The sequence below is a fragment of the Nicotiana tabacum genome, chromosome 3 (assembly GCF_000715075.1).
Source record: "Nicotiana tabacum cultivar K326 chromosome 3, ASM71507v2, whole genome shotgun sequence".
In the NCBI taxonomy this organism is placed as follows: Eukaryota; Viridiplantae; Streptophyta; class Magnoliopsida; order Solanales; family Solanaceae; genus Nicotiana; species Nicotiana tabacum.
In genome coordinates this window covers 17,559,887-17,569,914 of record NC_134082.1, presented here as the reverse complement: position 1 = coordinate 17,569,914, position 10,028 = coordinate 17,559,887, and positions in this window count along the sequence as shown.

The window sequence follows — 10,028 nt, the reverse complement described above, 5'->3', positions numbered from 1 at the left end:
AGGGGAAGCAAGTCAAAGGAAATGAACTTTCGTCCAAGCTTGTCATGTTGGGATAAAATAGGGCTCAAGCTAAAATACTCGATCTTTATGGACTAGTACAATACAAGGTACTACATGATCATGATAATAAAGTATATTATAGTAAGGTGTATAAAGTATATTAAAAGCGAGTGGTATTTTAAGTAATTTGTGTTAATTCTTAATTATATGGTTAAATTAGTAATTATCTAAAATGATTGGTAAGAATATTACGTGGCAAGAAGAAAAATGAAGGAAAGTGACTCATTAATTAATTTGCAAGATGGCAACTTTTAAAGAGATAAGTACTTTATCTCATTTGACTAAAGACTTTTGTTGTCTCATTTGGCTAATGATTTGTTATGGAGGAAGCCTAATGTATGGCAAACATTATTTTTCTTGCTATTAGAAAACAACCATTCCTTTCCTAAGTAATTACAAAAATACTACAACAAGTAAGATTTTCACCCTTCAATTTTCCACTGAATTCCACCTTTTAAAACGAAAACAGTGAAGTTAATAAGAACTCCTTTCCGTTTTTTTTTCACATACAAAGTAATTTTGGCACTAAAGCTAAAAGGAATGACTTATGAATACATAGAAGAAGACATGTCCAACAAAAGTCCTTTGCTTCTGAAATACAATCCAATTCACAAGAAAACTTCCTGTGCTAATCCTTCGTGAAAAGTCAGTCTGTGAATCCCTAGTCAACGTGAGTACGTCGACAAGACATGGCCACTGAATCCATTTCTTTTGACTGATCCCCATGAAGGAGTCATGGCTCGGTTTTGGGCTAAATATGTTAACGATAAGGTATGTTAAGGCTATCCCTTCTTTCTTTTGGCATGATCCCTACGATATGAACAAAACGTGCAAATGCACAAATTCCAAAAGTGACTCTACTCATAGAAGTAATAGAAATATCTATGTTCTTTAATTTCCAGGTGTCATAATATTTTATCATCTGTTCATGGGTCTCAGAAAAATACGAAAGTTCAAAGGATGTTACTTTGTGATATTGCTCAAGGGGCAAAATGGTCTTATGACATTCTGAATGGTTTTATTGACGTACTTTTCATGCATTGCATCCACGTGCATTTACCCATGACCAGATGGCGTTATATACGCGTATATATGTAAATATATGTATATGGGATATGGGAAAAGGTTATGACGTTATATACGCACCACCAATTGATCAGCTGGTATATGATGATGATGTTGCCCACAGTGGCTGAAATATGATTCAAACGGCGTTATATACGCATATATGGGTATGTATTCAAATGGCATTATATACGCATATATATATATATATATATGTATATATATATATATATATATATATATATATATATATATATATGTATTCAAACGACGTTATTTACGCGTATATATGTATGTATATATATGTATATGGGATATGGGAAAGGTTATGGTGTTATATACGCACCACCACCTGATCAGCTGGTATACGATGATGATTTTGCCCACAGTGGCCGATATGATATGATGGGATGCCCTCAGAGGCTGATGATGTTATGAAACATATACCTATGCATGACATGACATTCATACGCATATGCATGACGCTGAAAGTAATTTATGATTTACAAAGTTATTCAGACGTACGGGTTGAGTCATGTACTCCATATGTCTTCCATGTTTCCTATGTATTTATTTATGTGCCTTACATACTCGGTACATTATTCGTACTGACGTCCCTTTTGCCTGGGGACACTGCGTTTCATGCCCGCAGGTCCTGATAGACAGGTCGAGAGCCTTCCAAGTAGGCTATCAGCTCAGCGGAAGATGTTGGTGCGCTCCATTTGCTTCGGAGCTGCGTATTTGGTTAGTATGATTTAGACGTCTATTGTTTGGTATGGCGGGACTCTGTTCCGACCTTTATGACATTCATGTACTCTTAGAGGCTTGTAGACATATGCCATATATATAAAAGATTGTACGACATTGTCGGCCTATGTTTTGAGTTTATAAAGGATCATGTTGGCCTATTAGGCCCATATGTCATGTGTATATGATAATGTAATAAGAAAGATACGTTACGTTGGTACTCAGTCAAGTAAGGTACTGGGTGCCCATCGCGGCCCATCGGTTTGGGTCGTGACATTCTCTTAGTCCTGTCAGAAACAAGAATAAAGGGAAGATGGAAGATCTGAACAATACCAGAAAGGAGAACTCAACTGAACGGGTAGAGGTCAATCATGCCCATGGTACTTAGGTTTCCAAAGAGAATGCATCCCAACTGGAACAAAAACTGCTGAAGTTCCAAGAGGAACTTGATCAGGTTCGGAATCTGGCAAATCTGTCATTTTCCCTCACCACTCCAGATGCCAACTTCCCAAATGCTCAGAACCCCACACCTCCACAAAATATCCCAAAGCCACAAAACTATCCCGCTCCTCACCACCATTGCAACACCTGCCATACTTCCAACAATACTCCACTGCTCATCCCGAAACCCCAAAACTCCACAGTGGAGACCATGCCACACTCCACCCAACCCGTCTCAAGCACACTCGAGTCTGATGATAAAGACTTACTCGTCAGGAACTTGGCTGAAGAACTTAAGAAGTTGACTAGCCGAATTCAGGGCGTTGAAGGAAGTAAGAGGATTGAAGGGTTGAACTATGAAGATCTTTGCATACAACCCGATGTCGAACTGCCAGAGGGGTACAAAACTCCTAAGTTCGAGATATTTGATGGTATAGGGGATCCAAGAGTTCATTTGAGAACATACTGCAACAAGTTGGTCGGAGTAGGAAAGGACGAGAGGATCTGCATGAAACTTTTCATGAGGAGTCTGAAAGGAGATGCTCTATCTTGGTACATTAGCCAAGACTCGAAGAAATGGTCGAACTGGGTGAGTATGGCATCTAACTTTATGGACAGATTCAGGTTCAACACAGAAAATGCACCAGATGTGTTCTACATCCAGAACCTAAAGAAGAAGCCCACGGAAACATTCCACGAGTATGCTACTCGCTGGAGATCAGAAGCTGCTAAGGTCAGGCCTACTTTAGAGGAGGAACAAATGAACAAGTTTTTCGTTCGGGCTCAGGACCCACAGTATTATGAAAGGCTAATGTTGATTGAGAACCATAAGTTTTCTGACATCATCAAGCTGGGAGAAAGGATCGATGAAGGCATCAAAAGTGGTATAGTTACAAACTTTGAAGCCTTACAAGCCACCAATAAGGCTTTACAGTCTGGTGGTACGTCCAAGAAAAGGGACATAGGTGCCGTAATGGTGGCACAGAGAACCAAATCCCCTATCAAATACCAAACCTATCCAATGCCTCCACTCACATATCAGCCTACTCCGAACTACCAGGCACCCTCACTCTCTCACCAAACTCCACCACCCACTTATCAATTACCTCCACCTCCCACATGTCAACCTACCTCACTAAGATATTACCAACCTGCACATGTCTACCAATCCTACAATGTTCAACCATCCCACTATTAATCGCCTCTCACACGTCAAAACTATCCTAGACTTCGACCAAATTTTAACCGAAAACCTCCCAAACAGTATACCGCCATTGCTGAACACATTGATTAGATGTACGAAAGGCTCAAAGCTGCTGGTTATGTCACCCCTATCCCTACCATAACCCCTTAGAACCCTTCTCAATGGGTCAACCCAAATAAATCCTATGCATACCATTCCGGCATGAAAGGGCATACCATCGACGAATGTCGCTCCCTCAGAGACAGGATCCAGGCCCTAATTGATAACAAGATTATTGTGGTAAAAGAGCCTGCTCAGAATGTCCGCAATAACCCTCCGCCAGACCACAAGGGTGGAGGTGTTCACATGATTGAAATAAAGGATGATTGGGACCCCAAGGGATCGATCGGTTTGATCATAAAAGGCGACAATCCAAAGAAGCCAATAGTCACCCTTAATCCGATTGTAGTCCAGATTCAGCCTTCTGGGGACGCCAAGGTAAATATGTCCATTCCACTTAAGTTTGAAGCACCATCCTCTGCAAAGACTCAAACGCCGATTGAGGTCGAATTTATGTCACCAGCAAATGTACATACACCATTCAAAGTTGCAGTTTTACCACCCAAGGGACCTGCTTCGTTCGAGGTGAAGATAGCCACGCCGATCCCAATGGCGATGTCGGACGTGACACCATTCCATACAAAAGCTATACCCTGGGACTATACAGCCGAGGCAAGGACGAATGGCAAGGTTAGGTTTGAGAAAACTATTGTCGCACAGGGTATGACAAGAACTGGCAGAGTTTATACCCCTAAACACTTAGCTGAGTCAAGCAAGCAGGCCTCCAATCGGTCACCCATTATTGAGACAGGTCCAGACGACCTTTAGAGAAAGATACAAGCCAAGGAATACTCGGTCATTGATCAGCTGAACAAAACGCCGGCACAAATTTCTATCCTAGCTTTGCTACAAAATTCCGATGCACACAAGAATGCCTTGTTAAAGGTGCTAAGTGAGGCATATGTACCAAACAACATCACCAGAGGAGAGATGGCAAACATGGTATGGCAGGTATTAGAAAGCCACAAGATCACTTTCCATGAAGATGAGCTGCCACCCAAAGGGTTGAGTCACAACAAGGCGTTGCACATCACCGTGCAATGCGAAGATTATTTTATCACCAGAATCCTGATTGATGGAGGATCCAACCTCAACATTTGTCCGTTGGTAACACTCAAGACATTGGGAAAAGGGTTGCATGAGATCAAGGACGGGGCCATCAAACATCAAAGCTTTCGACGATTCCCAAAGGTCCACCATTGGGGAAATCAGCCTGTGTTTGCAAATGGGGCCTACTTGGTTCGATGCTAATTCTCAAGTGATAGACGTGTCGGCATCTTACAATTTGTTGTTGGGACGACCGTAGATTCATTCCACTGGGGCTATAGTGTCACCACTACATCAGGCGGTGAAATTTGAATGGAACCACCAAAAGGTGATCATTCACGGCAACGGTAGCAATCCCATATACAGTCGCCACACCATCCCATCAATCGGAGGCAGAAGAAAGATAGGCAGGGAGACCTATCACCACATCGAGCGAGTCAACGCCATCGACAAGGACAAAATGGTGGGACAATAAAATTGAAAGCATATTGAACTGGAGCAGATACGAACTTGGCAAGGGACTTGGCAAGAACCTCCAAGGAATCGCTAAGCCTATCAAACTAAAGAAATATGGCACCACCTTCGGTCTGGGATATGAGTACACTTAGGAGGAATTCAACAACTGGTCGCCACCATGGTGCGGTCCTTACTATCCGCTGAAGCCGCCAATACCACATTTGGAGCAAACTTTCCAGCCAGCCGATGTTATTTATGGGTCAGAAGAAGAGGAAGCACTGGCATCAGTGAGGAATTTGTTCTTAGAAGACGATGATATGGATTGTTGTATTGTCTTCGAGGAGGAGGGGGAGGAAGGCCCTTCCATACAGGAAGTAAGCAAAAGAAAATGCCTCAATAACTGGACCATCAGAACCACCAGAGCCCGGAAAGCCTCGGGGCAGCAAGGCTGAACAAGCATCATGCACTATCTTTTATTTTTACTAGTTGACTTTCCTTTCGAATTTTTAAATTTCGCAATAAGATCTTCAATGTTCAAAACAGTTATGGAATTTATCAAAGCATTTCGACTTTCCCTATAAATCTTACTCTTATTATTTTCTCTCATTACTTTACTTATATAGCATTACTATTACTTATCTTGATGAACCAATGACTGTGACATGCAACGAGACAACGCAACAAACAGACATAGATTCAGAGGAAGATGACATACCGGAAGAGATTGTTAAAGAAGTCGAGAATTTTGAGAACAGACCTAAGTCCAACCTGGACGAGACTGGGGTTTTTAACCTGGGAGATGCAGAAAATGTCAAAGAAACACGAATTAGTGTTCATTTGTCACCGTCAGAAAAGGAAGAGTACACAAAATTTCTAAGGGAATATGAGGACATATTCGCCTAGTCGTATGATGACATGACTGGTATAAGTACATCTATTGTGGCCCACAAACTGCCAACTGATCCGACATGTCCGCCGGTAAAGCAAAAACTCAGAAAGTTCAAGCTTGATATGAGTTTGAAAATCAAAGAAGAAGTCACTAAGCAGGTCAAAGCTAAGGTTCTCAGAGTAGTAGAGTATCCAACATGGTTAGCCAACATTGTGCTGGTACCAAAGAAGGACAGGAAGGTCAAAGTCTGTGTCGACTACCGGAATCTCAACCGGGCCAGTCCAAAAGACGACTTCCCCTTGCCAAACATACACATCCTGATCGACAATTGTGCCAAGCATGAGTTGCAGTCATTTGTAGATTATTTTGCGGGGTATCATCAAATCTGGATGGATGAAGAAGATGTTGAGAAAACGGTTTTCATTACGCCGTGGGGAATGTACTGTTACAAGATGATGTCGTTTGGGTTAAAGAATGTTGGGCCACTTACATGAGGGCCATGACCACCATTTTCCACGATATGATACACAAGGAGATCGAAGTATATGTAGACGATGTTATCATCAAGTCCAAGAAAGCCATTGATCCCATGGAAGATTTGAGGAAGTTCTTCAATAGACTGCGAAGGTACAACCTAAAACTGAATCCCGCAAGGTGTGCATTTGGGTTCCTGTCGGAAAACTACTTAGGTTTATTGTGAGTCGCCAAGGAATAGAACTGGATCTATCAAAAGTCAAAGCTATTCAAGAATTGTCACCGCCAAAGAACAAGAAGAACGTAATGAGTTTCTTGGGGAGACTCAACTATATCAGCTGGTTCATAGCACAATCTACTGTTATCTGTGAACCAATCTTCAAGATGTTGAAGAAGGACGCCGGTACCAAATGGACTGATAACTGCCAAAAGGCCTTTGACAGAATTAAGGAGTACCTATCAACACCACCAGTTCTAGTCCCGCCCGAGCCAAGTAACCTCTATTACTCTACCTTGCGGTACTGGACGGAGCTTTCAGTTGCGTTCTAGGGTAACATGATGAGACGGGGAGGAAGGAGTAGGCCATCTATTACCTCAGTAAGAAGTTCACCCCGTATGAGGCCTGACATTCTCTGTTAGAACGCACTTGTTGCGCTATGACTTGGGTAGCTCAGAAGTTGAGGCATTACTTCTGTGCCTATACTACATATATCATATCAAGGATGGATCCTTTGAAGTACATCTTCCAGAAGCCCATGCCCACTAGAAAGCTAGCCAAGTGGCAAATCCTGTTGAGTGAATTTGACATTATCTACGTAACTCAGAAAGGGATCAAAGGACAGGCACTAGCAGATCACCTTGCAGAAAATCCCGTGGACGGAGAGTACGAACCCCTAAAAATGTACTTTCCTAATGAAGAGGTATCTTTCATAGGAGAAGATATCGCAGAATCCTATGACGGTTAGAGAATGTTTTTTGATGGAGCAGCAAATTTCAAAGGAGTCGGCATAGGAGCAGTCCTAGTATCAGAAATCGGTCAGCATTATCCGGTGTCTGCCAAACTCAGGTTTCCTTGCACCAACAACATGGCCGAATAAGAAGCCTGCAGCTTAGGGCTCAAGATGGACATTGACATGAACATTCAAGAATTGCTAGTAATTGGGGATTCAGACTTGCTTATACATCAGGTCCGAGAAGAATGGGTGACCAAGAACTCCAAGATACTCCCTTATCTACATCATGTATAGGAGTTGAGAAAGAGGTTCACAAAGACAGAGTTCCAGCATGTTCCCAGAGTCCAGAATGAGTTTGCCGATACATTGGCTACCCTATCATCCATGATACAACACCCAGACAAGAACTATATTGATCCCATTCCGGTAAAGATATATGATCAACCAGCTTATTGTGTTCATATTGAGAAAGAAGCAGACGGAAAGCCTTGGTTTCATGATATCAAGGAATATTTGATGAAAGGAGAATACCTAGAACTTGCAAAACCTACTCAGAAATGCATATTTTGGAGGTTGTCCAACAATTTCTTTCACAGCGGAGGTATCCTGTATAGGAGGACTCCTGATTTGGGATTACTAAGGTGTGTCGATGCAAATGAAGCATCTAAACTGCTAGAAAAAATCCATGTTGGGACCTGCGGTCCACATATGAACGGTTTTGTCTTAGCCAAGAAGATACTCCGGACTGGTTACTTCTGGATGACTATGGAAACAGATTGTATCCAGTATGTCCGAAAATGCCACCGCTGCCAGATACATGCAGACATGAACAAGGTACCCCCAAATGAGCTTACTGCAACAAGCTCACCATGGTCGTTCGCCGCCTGGGGAATGGACATTATTGGACCAATTGAACCAGTCGCGTCCAACGAGCACAGATTCATCCTAGTAGCAAATTGACTATTTCACCAAATGGGTCGAAGCATCGTCTTACAGAGTAGTAACTAAGAAAGTCGTGGCAAACTTTGTCTGCAACCGCATTGTTTGCCGATTCGGGATTCTAGAGTCAATCATCACTGATAATGGCTCCAATCTCAACAGTGACTTGATGAAAGCTATGTATGAAACCTTCAATATCAAAAACAAGAATTCTACAGCCTACATGCCTCAAATGAACGGAGCCGTAGAAGCTGCCAATAAGAATATCAAGAAGATACTAAGTAAAATGATAGAGAAGCATAAGCAGTGGCACGAGAATCTATCATTGGCTTTATTGGGATACCGCGCCACAGTCCGCACGTCAATTGGGGCAATCCCCTACATACTAGTATATGGTATAGAAGCAGTCATTCCCACCGAGGTGGAAATTCCTTCCTTAAGAATCATACAGGAAACAGAGTTTGACAATGCAGAGTAGGTAAAGAGTTGTTACGAGCAGCTGACTCTTATCTATGGGAAAAGAATGAATGCAGTTTGCCATGGTCAGCTTTATCAGAATAGAATGTCCCGAGCCTTCAACAAAAGAGCCAAGCCAAGATAGTTCACACTGGGACAGCTGGTGTTAAAGAAAATTTTTCCATATCAAGATGAAGCCAAAGGGAAATTCTCCCCCAACTGGCATGGTCCGTACATGGTTCACCGGGTTCTAACAGGAGGAGCCCTCATACTTGCGGAAATGGACAGAGAAGTCTGGCCAAATCCGATCAACTCAGATGCAATCAAGCGATACTATGTGTAATCTTATGCTTTCCTCATATGATATAATTTGAACTACGCCTGACCTGATTCTCGTTTGAGAGAGGATACGTAGGCATCCCTATGGGTTCGGTCACAAGTCAATAAAATTTTCATTTCCCCTCGTAATTGGAAACTGGGGCAGAATTTTGAGGAGGACCCTCAAAATTCTGAAGTGATTTCAGTCAGTCATCGCAAGCAGCCGTCAGAAGCATCAACCCAGTAAAATAGGGCAGAATTTTGAGGAGGGCCCTCAAAATTCCGTAGCAAGAAAAGTTGTAGTGTCTTGAACCACGTCGCAGTCGTCAGTTCATCTAAAGAAAACTATTCTCGATTATGTACTTATGTTATATTTTTACTAAATCATGCATGTCTGTTACCAAAATTGCTTCGTTTAGCAATGCTAACCCAATGATACGTACAGTATCACCGAAACAGAGCCGAGCATATCGAGCAGAGCCAGCGGGGATACGAAATAACCTTTCCCCTATACAAAACTCACGATTTTCTTTGGATGCAGGCACCTGAGGTGCAAAATCATCGAACATATTATACACTCATATTGTTCAGGAATACAACTCTCAGAATTATTCACATTTACCAGCATTTGCTATCCACGCACGCCGACGATATTTCCTATATCGCAACGTCCCCAACAGTCACAATGTCGCAACCTACTATCAACTAAGAAACTCTATTATCATTTGCCCTTTTATTTTTATTTCTAAATTGCATAAGACTACCATTCTGCCTTCCGATACTAAGCATTGTCTCTATCTGCATTCTCTATATTGCATAAGGCTACCAATCTGCTTTGTGATACTAAGCACTGTCTCCATCTGTATTCTCTGCATTGCAT